Source organism: Dioscorea cayenensis, chromosome 19, assembly GCF_009730915.1.
Source record: "Dioscorea cayenensis subsp. rotundata cultivar TDr96_F1 chromosome 19, TDr96_F1_v2_PseudoChromosome.rev07_lg8_w22 25.fasta, whole genome shotgun sequence".
Lineage (NCBI taxonomy): Eukaryota > Viridiplantae > Streptophyta > Magnoliopsida > Dioscoreales > Dioscoreaceae > Dioscorea > Dioscorea cayenensis.
Window position 1 is genome coordinate 8,966,492 of NC_052489.1, and position 15,890 is coordinate 8,982,381.

Here is a 15,890-nt window from a genome sequence, read left to right on the forward strand (position 1 = left end):
TTCCAAAACACCTATTCCCCGGCAACGGTGCCATAAACTTTGACAAACCCCTTTGTATGTGCGTACCGCAAGTGCATAGGTTGTCGAAGTAATAAAGTACCCTGGTGAGTGAGTAGTCGTATCCACATGAATAATGATCAAAATCACAAGAATTGCTATTTAACTATGATGAAGATGATTCGAGAGTTAAGAGAACAATATCAATGCAAATAGAAATAAAAAAATAAGAAAGAGATGCAAGAGAATAATAGGAGAGGCAATTGATAGAAAGTGGGGCACCCGGATATTGCTCTCCCTAGGACTATTATTTCAAGTGGAAGACCAATCATTATGTCTCCTAACTGATATTTAATGAGTCGTGGAAATCCTATAACAGACGGTTGTAAACCTAAAGTCAACCGTGACTAAACCTACACTATGCCTCGGCAGAAAGGAGTACTCTCGATGCCTCACACTGTGTGGCGTTGCAAGAAGCTCTTGGGACTCCAAGTGATAAACCCTATTCTCTAATATAGATCTAACACTTTGATCCAGGCGAAAAGACCCCTAATCACGATTAAGCCCCAGCACTAAGGATTACTTCAACGCTTTACTTTGTTGCTTGCACAACTAAGCCCCAGCGGAGTTCGTCTCTTAGCACTTCACTCTATCATGACCGCAAAGAACTCTTGGAATGTGGATGTAGGATAAATCACATCAGAAGAGAAAGGGGACATTCCGCTACCTCTCGACTTACTATCTCGACCCTCTCCAACCTAACTTTGTCTAACTCTCATGGTGTGTCACTCATCTACAAGAATTACCAAGATAGATTCTTAACCCTAGTGTCACTCTAAGGGATAATCAAATCAAAGAGCATTCAAGGCTGGAATTCAATTAAAAACATCAATTAAAGAAACATAATGAAAGGTTAATGAAATAAACTCATCCTAGGGTTCACAAGTCGAAGCACCCACTAGGGGTTTAGCTTCTCCATAGAGCAAGATACAATCAATAGTGAAATTGAATGTAAAAGCATGCAATATATAAGTAAAACCCCCTTGTAGTCCGTATCGATGGTCTTGTGGAGTAACCTCATATTCTCCAAGGGTTCCCTCGTCAAACCTAGGGCACACCTTACCAAATTGATGCCAATGAGAACTTCCCTAATAACTATCTTCCAAAGGAACGCGGTGTTGAAGGCCGTAGAACCACTCCCAAGACCTAGCCGAAGCCTCTCCAAACCCTAGATACAAGCGCCTCCAAATGTGTTGAAAAAATTGGAAAAAGATCTCTTAAAAGGACCGAAGTCACAGCTTAAATAGGGCTAGAATCGGGCATCCACACGGGCGTGTGGAATTTCCACACGCCCGTGTGAATTTCCAGGAATTCAATTTCTGCGAGCTAGAACAGTAACTACTATAGTACTTTTGCTATAGTGATTTGATACAGTAAATTGCTACAGTGCTTCGCCAAAATACTCCCGAATCCACACTTTTCATCGAGGCCACATGAATGGGCACACATTCATGCAGTAGACCACGTTGCATCTTCAATAAAATCACATTTGATGAAGATCTTGCTAGTAATGCACAAGTCAGAACACATGAGTGTGACTGCTCTTGTACTCCTCCAAACTATGTATTCGCATGAGCACAATGGAGGTTGGCACACTCTCACATGTCTTCATGTACAACTTGTGTCTTCGTGTTTGTTCAAACCAAGATTTCATCAACAAAATGCATCGACGATCTACTTTTGGTTCTTTTCTTCCACTATTGTCTCTACAACCTTACATCTACAAAAGAACACAAATACACATGCATAAGCGATAAAATCTAAGAAAAGTAATGCTCAATGTAAGAAAAGAATACTTCGTATTACTAATACACAAGCAGTTATCATGCACACTCTTGTACCCATGCTGAGCATGATTTGTGTGCTCCTAGCATGACCGTGCTTCCCCCAAAACTTGTGAACACTTGAACTAAACTAAGTTGTTTTCTTCTGCAGATTATACCGAGGAAGCACACATCATCTGGGATATAATTAAAGAGGCCCAGATGTGATAAGCCTACCCAAACCACTGACCAGACACATGTATTCTCCACATAGGTGCATAAGGAGTATTATACTCGGCTCTCTCATTGTCGCTTTGGTGACTCAAGGGAGATTGATTGGGATTTGCTATACGAGGCGAGACTAGAGCAGAAGGTCTGATAAATGCTCAGCGTAGGAGCATGGATACTACTCTTCCTCATCACCAACAACACTTACGAGCAGCTGTCTCTCGAAGTGTTAGCTACTTTTGAGTTGTCTCAAGGGACCGTCAACTTACACCGTGCTTACACAATTCAGTTCCAGGTATTTTGCATACTACACCGGATGAGCCTCACCGAGCTCCTCATTCAGCTCGAACTCAATGATGTGGAGTTCACTCAAACTCCTATATATGATTCCCTATTGATATCTAACACGTCCAAATATGTGTGTGAACCGCAAGTGCACAAGTGTCGAAGTAAGAAAATACCCGGTGAGTCAGGTAGTCGAATCCACAGGGAATAGGGCTACTAGCACTAACTTCTTCTTTGCTTTATAGCCTAATGATAAATGGAAAGGTGTGGCGATCTAATGTGAGAAGAAATGAATACCGGAGACGAATATGCAAGGGTGAAATGGATGGAGATCTCAATCAGTAAAAATGGGGTATTCGGGCAATGCTCCCCCTAGGATTTAGGTATTAAGTACCGGATAAGCAAAATGTTTCTATGATGAGTAAGTTAAGTCATGGAAATCTAAAATTAATTGGATCCGGCCTCCAGATCGCCGATACTAGTCCCCTACGAGGTCCCGGTGGAGAAATCGCTCAATCTCAACACCTCACACCACATATGACCGCAAAGCACTCTAGGGATTCCAAGAGGTGTATCCGATTCCTAAAGATTGATCCAACCCTAATTCTCGGCGAAGGATCCTAACCCCCTACAAGGTCCTGGTGGAGAAATCTCTCAATCTCACTCCTTACACCAAATATGGTTGTATAGAGCTTAGGGAACGGAGATAGAATACACTAATCGGAGGGGAAAGGGGATGCTCACTATCTCATGACTCACCCTCTCAACCCTCTTCAATCTTGAGGTTCTAACCCTAATGGAGATCTCTCTCCCACCAAGGCAACAAATCATGCAAACCAAATAACCATAAGATCAATAAGGCAAGCAAGCATTAAACAAACAAGAATGAAACTTAATCAAACTCGGATTAAATAGAAACACAAAAGCAAATCCACAAAAGGTGAGAATCCTAGGGTTCACAAGCCCAAATACCCTCTAGGGTTTTTAGCCCTCCACGGAGCAACATACAAAAACACACCATCAATGAATGAAAGTACATTAAAAACCATAGAAATAAACCCCTTATATATGAACCGATGGCCTTGATGGAGAGCTTCGACGTCTTGAAGGACCCACTCCGAAGCTAGGTTCACCGGTGGCTTCCTTGATGCTATTACGGAGGAGGAATCGATTAAAGTTGGTGATGAAGCGCCTCCAAAGCCGCAAAGACCTCCTCTCCAAACCGTAGCCGTCTCACCCCTCAAGAGCCGCACAAAAGACGAGAAAGAATAGGGCAAAATGGCTATTTATAGGACTTAGACCGCATCTGTCATGTGCCCCCACACGCCCATGTGGATTTTCCATGCGCCCGCCTGGGCTGCAGGAATTTCCACACGGGCGCGTGGAATTCCACGCGGGCGTGTAAACAGTAATTTTGCTACAGTACTGATGTAGTAAAATTTCTAGTGTACTTTGTTACAGTACTTTTCACAAAACGCGGTCCAAACACTCTTCTCTTGAGGCCATATGTCCGAGCACACGTCCATGTGGTAGTCTATAAAACTTTTCTTCATCGATGTATCTTTGAGAGGTCTTGCAATCTTCATAAAGAGAAGGAACATGAAGATGTGGCTGCCTTTGTGCCCTTCCAACTAGTGAATTGACATGAATCTTCTTGGAAGTTGGCACACATTTCCACGTTTATGAACTCCTCTTGTGTCTTGGTCCTTGAATTGAACAAGAACTCCCAACATTGTATCTTTATAGCCTATCTTTGCTTCCTTTTTACTCTTCAAGGCATTCACAACCTATATGCATAAAAGAACACCAAATACATAATATGAGACATAAACCATGGTAAAAATGATGCTTAATGCACCTAAAACATATATAAAAATATGTCTACTCAAGCACTTATCAATATCCAAGCAGATTGGAAAGTCGCAGGTGGATGCATGGAGGAGACTCAGTACCAACCCTGCCTATGACCCATGTCGGTCTAAGGCTCTGAGGTACATTCATTTCATTCTTAGCCATGCCCTGATGGGTCACGGTGATAGTACCAGTGTTGTTAGCCTGTGTGACTTCAATTTCTTACTGTCCATGCTCGGCCGATTCGAGTTACATTTGGGGTATGATAAGTGCTTGTGTGTTAAGAATGCGAAGTGTCCTTTCCTTATAATGAGCATTACTTTTATCATGTTTAAGCGCTAATACGTGTGTATTTGTGTTCTTTTGCGCAGGTAGGGTTGTGAAGCTATGTTTTAAGAAAAAAAGCCAAAAGTAGATCGTGAATGCACTATTTGATAAAATCTTGGAAGGAACAAAGTCGAAGACACAAGTTGGGCTCAAAGATACATGAATGTGTGCCAACCTCCATGTATTCAAGCAATTACAATGATCTGGAGGGGCACAAGGGCAGTCACAATTGTGTATCTCGACTTATGCATTGATAGCAAGATCTTCACCAATGAACCCGTTTATTGAAGAAGCGATGCAATCTACGGTATAAATATGTGTCCATTTATGTTGCCTCGATCAAAAGTGGATTCGGGAGTGTTTTTGCCAGAGTACTGTAGGAGGTTACTGTAGTAAATCAATATAGCAATTTACTGTTCACAGCCCGCAGAAAATCAGAAATTTAGAGAATCCACACGGGCGTGTGGAAATTTAACAGGGCCGTGTGGAACATCTACAGGGTCGTGTGGATACTCGATTCCAGCCTTTTAAAAGCAGCAATTCAGTCCAGATTTCTCCATCTTTTCCCCTATCTTTTCTTCCATCTTTCCCCATCTTTGGAGGCGCCCGTGGCTAGGGTTTGGAGAGGCTTTGGCTAGGGTTTGGAGAGGCTTTGGCAAGGCTTTGGAGAGGTTTGACGGCCTTCAACACAGTGTTTCCTTCGGAAGAAAGCTATTGGGGAAGCTTTCATCGTCACCGATCCGGTGAGGTGTGCCCTAGATTTGACGAGGGGACCTTTGAAGAAGACGCGGCCAATCCACAAGACCTTCGACACGAATTTCATTCATGTATTGCATCTCTTTGCTTTTGATTTCATTATCTATTATATTTCGCTCCATGGAGAGCTAAACCCCTAGTGGGTACTTGGATATTTGTGAATCCTAGGATGTATTTGTTTCATTGAACCTTTTTATTATGCTTTCAATTAATTGATGTTTTAATTAAGTTCCAATCTTGTATGCTTAATTGAGTGAATACTCCCTTAGAGTGACACTAGGGTTGAGAGTCCTTGTTGGTAACCCTTGTGAGTGTGTGACACACCACGAGAGTTAGACAAACCTAGATTGGAGAGGGTTGAGAGGGTGAGTCAAGAGGTAGCGGAGCGTCCCCTTTCGCCTCCAGTGTGATTTATTCTACCTCCATTTCCTCGAACTTTTTGCGGTCATAGTAGAGTGAATGGGCTAAGGGATGACCTTCCGCTGGGGCTTAGTTGCAAGTACAATGGAGTGAAGTGTTGAAATGATTTTAGCATCTAGGGCTTAATTGTGGCTAGGGACCTTCCGCCTGGACCAAAGGGTTAGGTCTACATATAGGAAAAGGATTTATCACTTGGAATCCCTAGAACTCATTGCAATTCTATACGAGTGCGAGGTTGAGAGGTTATTCAATTTCTCCTCCGAGATATGTATAGAGTTAGGCATGGTTGACCTTTGATTTGGGACCATGTATTAAAGGATCTCCATGACTCATTAATGCACTAGTTAGAAAGCATAATAGAGGGTTTTGCACTTGAAATGATTGTCTTAGGCAGAACAATACCCGGGTACCCCATTTATCATCGACTACCTCTCCTATCTTTTACTTGCGCCTCCTTTATGTTTTCTTATTTTCATTTGCATTGAGTTTGTTTTCACAGCACTATCAACATATTTTCATTCTAGTTAAATAGCAATCTTGGTGGTTCTAAGCATTATTCCCTGTGGATTCGATTGCCCTCTCACCTGGGTATTATTACTTCGACACACATGCACATGTGGTTTACATGCATATTCGGTCCTGTCAAGTTTTTGGCACCGCTGCAGGGAAATAGGCGTTTGATAAGTGCTTGTGCGATACGAATGCGAAGCGTTCATTCCTTATGTTGGGCATTACTTTTCTCGGGTTTTTACACTAATATTTGTGTTTTTATGTTACTTTTATGCAGGTAGTGTTGTGAGGCCGAGTATGAAGAAAATAAGCTAATGTGGATCACAATGCACCGATTTTGGAGGAAATCTTGCTAAGGTTCAAACGCGAAGACATAGGTCGATGTGAGATGCTAGAATGTGTGCCAATCTCCTCGTATTCGAGTTGGCACATCCATTTGGAGGGGCACAGAGACAGTCACACTTGAGCATTCCGACTTATGCACATAGAACAAGAGTTCCACCAATGTGTACACCATTGAAGAAGCAAGTGATCAACGACGTGAACGTGTGCCCGTTTGCGTTACCCGATGAAAGTATAGAATTGGGAAGCTATTTTATGTCGAATACTGTACCAGAGCATTGTAGCAACATTGTACTACGCACTGTAGCAGCACTGTTCACAGCCAACCGAGAAACCAAAGAAACAAAGAATTCACACGGGCATGTGGAAATTCCGCACGGGCGCGTGGAGCATCCACGCCCGTGGAGTCGCCCGATTCCAGCCCTATTTAAAGCCGATTCAGCCCCGATTTTGGTATTCTTTTCTCCATCTTTTCCACAACTTACGAGAGGTTTTGGCTAGGGTTTCGAGGGGTATTGGCTAGGTTTTTGAAGAGGTTCTACAGCTCCGACATCGCGCGTCATTTGGAAGAAGGTTATTGGGAGAGCTTTCGTCGGCACCGATCCGGCAAGGTGTATCCTAGGACGGACAAACGATCCCTTGTGACGAGTAGAGGACTCTCCACAAGACCATTGACATGACTATCGAGGGGGTTTCTTTATGGATTCATTGCTTTTACATTCTATTTCTTTGATTGTACTTAGCTCCATGGAGAGCTAAACCCCTAGTGGGTACTCGGGTATTGTGAACCCTAGGATGTATTTGTTTCTTTGAACCTCTTTATTATGCTTTCAATAAATTGATGTTTATTGTGAGTTCCAACCTTGAATGCTTGATTGTATGAACATTTCCCCTAGAGTGACACTATGGTTGAGAGTTCTTGTTGGTAACCTTGTGAGTGAGTGACACACCACGAGCGTTAGACAAAGCTAGGTTGGAGAGGGTTGAGAGGGTGAGTCGAGAGGTACAGGAGCGTCCCCTTTCCCCTCTGGCGTGATAGATTCTACCTCCGTTCCTCAAGTTCTTTGAGGCCATAATAGAGTGAATGGTCTAAGGGATGAACTTCCGCTGGGGCTTAGTTGCGCGTGCAACGGAGTGAAGCGTTGAGGTGAACTTAGTATCTAGGGCTCAATTGTGGTTAGGGACCTTCCACCTGGACCAAAGGGTTAGGTCTATTATAAGGAAGAGATTTATCACTTGGAATCCCTAGAGCTCATTGCAACTCTATGCGAGTGTGAGGTGTTGAGATTGTTCGATTTCTCCTCCGGGACATGCATAGAGTTAGGCATAGTTGATCTTAGATTTGGGACTATGTAATTAAGGATTTCCATGACTCACCATTGCATTGATTAGGAAGCATAATAAAGGGTTCTTGCACTTGAAATAATTATCCTAGGTGGAGCATTATCCGGGTACCCCATCTTTATCGATTGCCTTACCCCCTTCTTTACTTTTGCTCTCTTTCTTGTTGCTTTTATTGTTGAGAATTGAATCACTATCATACTCCTTATCATTAATTTTTTACATAGCTAAGTATCAAATTAAGTGTTTTTACTCCCTACTCCCTGTGGATTCGACCCCGCTCACCCGGGATTATTACTTCCACAAACTCGTGCACTTGCGGGATATACGCAAGCGGATCTTGTCAAGTTTTTGACGCCGTTGCCGGGGAGTAGGCGTTTAGAGATACTTTGCACTTTGTTTTCTTAGCTATTTCACCACACATTCTATTTCACGTCTTCTTATTCTATCATCGTTCTGATTTTCTTTTTCTTTCTTTCTGGTGCAGCTCCAGGTTATGACCCGAGGGAATCCATCAATATTGATTGAAGGAGATCCTGAGCTTGAATGTACACTTAGAAGAAAAGGGAAAGAACCTGTGGAAGAACAGCATAATTTAGCTGATTTGGAAAGAGAGGAATCTAAAAACATGGCAGGACAGAATGAGCAACAACGAACACTATCCGACTATGCAAGACCTTCAGTGTTGGGGACGCAATCGAGTATTGTGCGTCCTCCGATTATAGCTCAGAACTTCGAGCTAAATCCGGCATTCATCCATATGCTGCAGCAGCCCGCACAATTCAACAGTTTGGCCGATGAGGATCCAAATAGTCATATAGAGAGCTTTCTCGAGGTGTGTGACATGCTGAAGATAAATGGGGTTACGGATGATGCAATCAAATTGAGAGCCTTCCCATTTTCCTTGAAGGGGAAAGCGAAGCAGTGGCTACACTCATTACCTAGAGCATCAATCACTACATGGGAGGAGATGATAGAAGCTTTTCTAGCCCGTTATTTCCCTCCCGGAAAATAAGCAAAGCTTAGGAATGAGATCTCGTCCTTTGTTCAGTTGGAATTGGAGTCTCTATTCGAGACATGGGAAAGGTTTAAGGAGCTCCTGAGAAAGTGTCCGCAACACGGATTCCCGGAGTGGATAATTGTTCAAATCTTCTACAATGGTTTGAACCCGAGTACAAGGCAACTCTTGGATGCGGCAGCAGGAGGTACCTTAGGTAGCAAAACCCCCGATGAAGCTCGTCAATTAATTGAGGAAATGGGGTTAAATAGTTACCAATGGAATGCTAGGGAGGAGAAAAAGGTGGCTGGTATCTATGAAATCGATGCAGTGACCTCATTGGCGGCACAAGTAAAGAGTATGAGTAAGAAGCTAGATCTCATAGCTTCGAACAGAGTTGCGGCCGTGACCAATTGCACCGGTTGTAGTGGAGGACATGCTCCCTCTGATTGCCCGATCTCTTTTGGTGATGTTTCTTCAGTGGAAAATGTTGACTTTGTAGGTAATGGCATGAGATCTCAAGGGAACCCATATAGCAATACTTACAATTCAGGTTGGAAGAATCATCCCAACTTTTCATGGAGTAACCAAGGACCACAAAAAGCCATGGGGCCACCGGGTTTCCAACAACAACATGCACCTCAAGTGGAAAACAGAATTTCAGGCTTGGAAACCCGAATGACGGATTTAGAGAAGTACTTGGCTAGATTTGTTCAATCTGCAAATACACGGTTTGAATCAGTCGAGGCTACACTTCGCAACCACACCGCTTTTTGCACAACCTTGAAAATCAGGTGGGGCAAATTGCGAAGTCTCTTTCCGAAAGGCCACATGGAAGTTTACCAAGCAATACGGAAACCAACCCTAGAGAACATGTGAAGGTGATCACTTTAAGAAGTGGTCGTGAGGTTGAAGGGAGGCTTCCGAGTGAGAAACCGAAAGAACACGCACCCAAGGTTGTAGAGGTTGAGGAGGGAGCAAAGAAAAAGAAAGAGGTGGCATCCCCACCTTTCAAGCCAAGAATCCCTTATCCTTCTAGATTGAAAAATGACCAAGGGGATGAACAGTATAAGAAGTTGATGAGTTTTTTCAAGCAACTCGCCATCAACATTCCTTTTGTAGAGGCATTAGCTCAAATGCCTAAGTATGCGAAGTTCCTGAAAGACTTGTTAACTAACAAGAGGAAGTTGGAGGATAGTGCTTCAGTGGTGCTAGATGCTTCATGCTCGGCGGTGCTGTAAAAGAACATGCCGAACAAGAAGAAAGACCTGGGAAGCTTCATCATTCCGTGTAACATCAGCAACTTAGGTGAGGAAATGGCATTGGCGGATTCAGGGGCAAGTATCAACGTCATGCCATACACTTTTTTTCAAAAGCTAGGCTTGGGAGAGCCTAGGCCTACTCAGATGACTTTACAATTGGCGGACCGAATGGTACGACATCCGAGAGGTATCATTGAAGACGTGCTTGTCAAGGTGAACAAGTACATTTTTCCGGTTGACTTTGTAGTGCTAGATGTCGATGAGGATGTGGATGTACCCTTGATACTTGGGAGACCGTTCTTGCAGACCTCCAAAGCATTGATTGACATGGACGGCGGAGAGCTCACATTGAGAGTTGGAGATGACAAACTCACTTACCGCCTTGCTGAAGCCATGCGGCATTCTATCGATTTCGATGATACTTTGTATTTCCTAGACACTAGTGATGAGCTTGTTGATGAATACATGTAGGAAATGTTCAACCCAGATCCATATGAAGGTTTGTTCAACCAAGAGGAGAGCAATAAAGAAGTAATGATGCTTGGGTCGACTGAGGAGGTAACATCTACCCCGAGGATATTGAAGAAGGTGCTCCGGAATATGAAGAGGGCTAGGAGACGCCACCAGAAATACTCCAAGACTGTTGGAGACGCACAAGAACCAAGAAGGTTGGATGAACAATTTTTAGGTGGTCCGAAGCCCGATAGTACACCCTCTATCCTCAAGAGACTTTGCTCATTATGCTTTCAAGTTATGGGTAAGAGGGCAACCTTCATTCATGAACCCCCGTGAGGTAAGCAAGGTATGTCATAGTACACACATCTTTTCTATTATTCTTGATTGTTATATGCTCACATAGCCAATGGCGGTTCACCTTAGTTGCAATGATTGTATTCTTGAGTTTAGGAGAATTTCTAACATTGAATGTTTTCATGCTCTAGTTCTTGCTTGAATTTCTAGGAAATTTTGCCCGATTTACACTTAGTGCACTACTCACTCTTTGAACTCTATTGGAAAGTCTTGTTCGATGTTAAAGGGACTAGTTAGGTTTATTTTCTTGTGCTAATTCAAAAACAAAAAAAATTAAAAAGAAGGAACAAAATAGTTTTATTGTTTATTTGTATTTGTTGGGTGGAAAAAGCTACCACCTATGAAGTATGAAGCTACTCTAACAAGTCAGATATTAGTTATGCCCTAATGAGAGAAAGAGCTATCTCATAGGATCAGTGAAAGCTACCACTCGGGCATAAAGAGCTACCACCTCGAAAGTGTGAAAGCCACCTTAGCGGCCGCTTGGGAAAGGGCTACCTTAGAGGATGTGTGAAGCTACTATCGTTTTTGAAATGTTTTTTGTTTTCTTGTTGTAGATAAATAAGTCCCTTGCACTTAGAACTTTGAGGAGTATAACTTGGGGTGTTTTGAGTGAGTTCACACACTTACACGAAATTCGGGTTTGTTATCCTTTTTGATTCAAGTTTTTAGCTAGAGCATTGATTTTTTTCGTATTTAGTGTTAAAATTTTGCTTACTTGTAGAATGCTATCTTTGTAAACTTTGGTGAACCTAAGGCCAAGAACTTTCAACATTTTCTTCATTGATGCACAGAATGTTTTAATGTTTGCTTGAGGACAAGCAAAAGCTTAAGTGTGGGGGAGTTTGATAAGTGCTTGTGCGATATGATTGCAAAGCGTTCATTCCTTATGTTGAGCATTACGTTTCTCAGGTTTTTACATTAATATGTGTGTTTTTATGTTACTTTTATGCAGGTAGGGTTGTGAAGCCGAGTATGAAGGAAATAGGCCAATGTGAATCACTTGCTTCTTCAATGATGTACATGTTGGTGGATCTCTTGTTCTTATATGCATAAGTCAGAATGCTCAAGTGTGACTGCCGTTGCGCCCCTCCAAATGAATGTGCTCACTCGATTACGAGGAGGTTGGCACACACTCTAACATCTCACACCTGACCTATGTCTTCGCGTTTGAACCTTAGTAAGATCTCCTCCAAAATAGGTGCATTATGATCCACATTGGCCTATTTCCTTCATACTCGGCCTCACAACCCTACCTGCATAAAAGTAACATAAAAACACACATATTAATGTTAAAACCTGAGAAAAGTAATGCTCAACATAAGGAATGAACACTTTGCAATCATATCGCACAAGCACTTATCAGTACGTCAAGCTTCATGACGTTAAACAAGCGCTTCTTGGGAGTCAACCCAAGTGTTTACTGTTTTCTTATCTTTTAGTTTAGTTTGTTTGCATGAATAAATTATTAAGTGTTGGTGTCTTAATTTTTAGATGTCGTGTTGCGATTTTGTTGTGGGTTTTGTTTAAAATTCATCGTGTGTTTTATGAGGAATTGGTGAGGTTTGGTCGTTTGGGTTCTATTTCGTGTTCTTCAGTGGTAAAATTTGCATAATAGGGCAGGCTCTGAGTGTGCAAACATGTTCAGAAATATTCTGCAGAGCCTGCAGATTTTTCTAAGTCATCCAGAGAAAACACACGGGCGTGTGGGATTTCTACACGGCCGTGGGTGTATACTGCGAGCCCATCCAGAGAAGGCACAGGGGCGTGCGGCTGCCCCAGTGAACGACCATGCGAATGTCGCACGCCCGTGGGTAATTTCCTCACGGGTGTGTGAATTCCTGCAGAGTTGGGCAGATTTTTCCCGAGAGCACACAGGGGCGTGGACTCGCCCCTGTGGGTAACCTTGTGAACCATGCACGGGCGTGGGTAATTTCCACATGCCCGTGCGAAACCCTGCAGAGGAGTTCTCTCCATTCCGAGAAGACACAGGGGTGTGCGGCTGCCCCTATGAATTGGGCATGTGAATCTCCACGCTCGTGGGGAATTTCCGCATGGGCGTGTGTAACACTTAGTACTTTTCTCGAATGTCCAGAGAAGCCACAGGGGTGTGCGGCTGCCCCTGTGATTCGGGAGCACGGGCGTGGATGTTTTCCACACGCCCGTGTGAGAGCAGTCAGACTCAAAGGAGATGGGGCGTGCGCACGCCCCTGTAGTGTTTTTGGAGAAAGGACACACGGGCGTGGATAATTAACGCACGCCCGTGTGGTTGCACAGAACGCCAAGGGTCGTGAGTTCTCTTTAAAAGAAGAACAGTTTCTCTCCCCCTTCACAACTTCTATTCGTCTAAAAACACTTTCACATCACTCTCCGGTTCCATAGCGCCAATTTGGGAGAATTTTAGCGAGGTTTTCCCGCCGATTCTTCACTTTTTATTCCCATCTCGTCAGTAAACCCCATTTCTCATGATTTTTGCCAATTCAATGCTTCCATCGATTAATATGGTTATAAATGGTTCGTTTCTTCAATTAGAACGTTGATTTATGTCTAGAACAAAGTTAGAAGCATTTTTGAGTTGTATTTTTGGATTTTTGAGTCGTACGGTTCTCAAGCCCCGTGGATCCACACGGACGTGCGGAAATTCCACACGACCGTGTGGATTTCTACAGTATTAGTTTATCAACTTGTTTAATCCATTTTGTTTAAATCTTGCAGATTATGGCACCTAAGTCAAAGAAGCAAGCTGATAAGAGACCACGTGAGTCATCTCCTGAGCCTGAGGGCATGCGGTTTATAATTCCAGAGCATCAGGTTCGTTATGAGCGCCTGTCGAGGCTCTGTTTTGGGCAGACTCGATTTTTAGACACGACTATATTGCGAGATCTGTAGAAGGGAGAAGAGTCTGCCGATGAGATCGAGGATCTCGTTTCAGAAGGTGGTTGGCGGAAGTTGCTGATGATTAGAGAGCCAGCCATCCGAGAGTTTGCACTGGAGGTACTTTCATCATTCGAGTTCGATAGATCGTATGCGAGTTTCAACAGTGTGGACACCATTCAGTTCAGAGTATTTGGACACCACCATAGCTTGAGCATCACGCAATTTTCAGTACTACTTGGCTTGTACGAGGAGGCATTCACAGATACAAAGGAGTGCGCGCAGTTACCGACTGATTACCCTGGAACCTTGACCCCGCAGAGAGCTTACAGAGTGTTATGTGGTCAAGGTCAGTACGAGCCAGGGGTGTCCAAGGCCACTTGCCTTTCGCGACCTGCATACAGATACTTGCATGCCATTATGAGTAGGTCGGTGAATGGCCGTGGTGATAGCACTGGTGTCCTGAGCTGTCAGGGGCTACTGTACTTGTACTCGATGGTACAGCGTGTACCGATTCATTTAGGGCACATCCTGGCAGAGTACATCAGACATCAGGGACACTATGCTAGACTGGGAGCGATCTTCTCGGGCCCCTACATTACGAGATTAGTGTTTGGCATGGGTCTCTTGGATTCGATTCGCGGGGCCGAGAAGACGAGTGTACCTGCTCTCCTGAGTCTAGAGACGATGCGGATGATGGGCATGGTCCGCAGGGTTCGGACAGGGATTTTTGCTTTAGTACTACCAGCTCAAGTGATAGCCGAGGATGAGGGTGATGATGCCGGAGCATCTCAGCCCGCTCCCGAGTCTCAGCCAGCAACGATGGAGACCGAGGCACCTCCAGTGGTAGAGGAGCCACCCCCACTGCGTATGTTTTCACCATCTCGAGCCAATGATCACTTTGAGAGGCTCGAGAATGCTATAGGAGTGGTCCGAGCTGAGGTTGCCAAGATTAGGGCTACGCAGGCCACTCAGTACACAGAGTTCATGGTGCGTTTCGACATGTTACAGCAGATTTTAGAGTGAGACGTTGCCTCATCATTTGTATTGCGGCCGAGGACTCCTCCGGCCCCCTCAGTTCCTCTACCACCTCCATCCTCTACCACGGCACCGGTAGACCCACTATGTGCTTCACCAGCAGCAGCGACAGGGAGCCCCGAGAGCAAGACCGACACTTGATTTTTCCTTTACTTTCTTGCATTTTATTTTATTTTTCCTGTTTTTAGACTTTTTCACTAAGAAAGGATTTCCCTTCTGAGTTTATTTTCATTTTGCATCATCGAGTTGTATTCATTGCTTTATCCTTTATATGCACTCGATTTATTTTGTCTTTATTGAGCTTCACTAAACCCCCTCGTGTATGCGTGCAGATGGTCTTGTCTTCTTGGGAATTGAGACTTAGTCATGGGCACGGCCAAGGTACTGAGGTACTTGGCCGTGTAAGCTTCACAACCCGTTGGAACCCTACTCCCAACAAACTAGCTTCATCAAACGTCACACTAGGAGTCAGGGGAGTATTGTTTTGATTGCTTCTCCCACATTTTCTTTTGAATGATTTATATTTTGAGTGAGCTTGAATGTGTATATTGGGGACAATGTACAACTTAAGTGTTGGGGGGGGAGGGGGGAGTTTCATAGTGCACACATCTTTTCTATTGTTCTTGATTGATATATGTTCACATAGCCAATGGTGGTTCACCTTAGTTGCAATGATTGTATTCTTGAGTTTAGGAGAATTTCTAACATTGAATGTTTTCATGCTCTAGTTCTTGCTTGAATTTCTAGGAATTTTTTTGCCGGATTTATACTTAGTGCACTACTCACTCTTTGAACTCTATTGGAAACTCATGTTCGATGTTAAAGGGACTAGTTAGGTTTATTTTCTTGTCTTAAATTCTTAAAAAAAAATGGAAAATGAAAAGAAAGAACAAAATAGTTTTATTATTTGTGCTTGTTGGGTGGAAAGAGCTACCACCTATGTAGTATGAAGCTACTCTCATAAGTCGGATACTAGTTATGCCCTAAAGAGAGAAAGAGCTATCTCATAGGATGAGTGAAAGCTACCAC

At 43.5% G+C, this 15,890-nt stretch overlaps 1 non-coding gene across 1 annotated transcript; it reads right to left on the reverse strand.

The window, feature by feature from the left end:
- Nucleotides 1–8,898: 8,898 nt before the first annotated feature.
- On the reverse strand, nt 8,899–9,005 carry LOC120250802. Its single transcript, XR_005533138.1, has one exon. It is a non-coding gene; the product is annotated as a small nucleolar RNA R71 (small nucleolar RNA).
- Nucleotides 9,006–15,890: the final 6,885 nt, after the last annotated feature.